General features: G+C 39.3%; 1 pseudogene; it reads left to right on the top strand.

The window, feature by feature from the left end:
- The first annotated feature begins 426 nt into the window (after positions 1–426).
- LOC113341541 lies at positions 427–526 on the top strand (annotated as a pseudogene).
- The last annotated feature ends 370 nt before the right edge of the window (positions 527–896 follow it).

The following is an 896-nucleotide window of genomic DNA, read 5'->3' as shown; positions in this document are numbered from 1 at the left end:
TGGTTTCTCCAACCAGGATTATAGGTTTATGAATATGGGTCAAACTTCTGACGGTTATCATACCTAGTGTTATTATAGAGAGCATTGGATTGCTCTTCATTATTCTGTCCTTCCCAAAAAGGCTCCAATCTACCACTAGTGTGACCCGCTTCTAAAGCTTCTAACCTTTTCGCTATAGCAGCAATTTTGGCATCTGATTCAAAGCTTCCTTCTACCGTATTAACGTTTCCTCTGCCTAGAAGAATTGTTTTCTGGGGTACCCTATTGCTTTCCCACTGTTGGGTCTTTTCGGCGATTTCATGCAAATATGCCATCGCATCATCAACTGTTTGGTTTTCAAACCTACCTGTACACATGGACTCTACTGTAGGTGTGGTGGGATAATCTAAACCCTCATAAAGGATCTGAACTAACCTAACCTTTTCTAAACCATGATGAGGACATTGGGCTAATAAATCATTGAACCTTTCCAAATACCTATACAAAGATTCTCCCTCCTGTTGTGTAAACGTGCAGATTTGCGTCCTAATAGACGAGGTTTTATGCCTAGGGAAAAACTTATTCAAAAGGAAGATGTAAGTTGTTCATAGGTTTCAATTGATTCGGAAGCCAAACTATACATCCACGACTTGGCTTTATCTTTTAAGGAAAAGGGGAATAACCTGAGTTTTAAAGCATCATCATCAAGGTTTCTAATTTTCATGGTACTACAAATTTCCTCAAAGTCCCTAACATGGAAATAGGGGTTTTCATTTTCTTTTCCTAAAAAGATTGGGAGCAACTGTAAGGTTCCAGGCTTAAGTTCATAATTTGCTTCAGTTTCAGGTAACCTGATACATGAGGGACGAGTAGTCCTAGTAGGATTCAACAAGGCTTTAAGAGTTGCCATTTCTGGC

This window comes from Papaver somniferum, chromosome 1 (assembly GCF_003573695.1).
Source record: "Papaver somniferum cultivar HN1 chromosome 1, ASM357369v1, whole genome shotgun sequence".
In the NCBI taxonomy this organism is placed as follows: Eukaryota; Viridiplantae; Streptophyta; class Magnoliopsida; order Ranunculales; family Papaveraceae; genus Papaver; species Papaver somniferum.
Note: the sequence above shows the minus strand (reverse complement) of the source record. Positions and strands in the feature narration are given on the sequence as shown.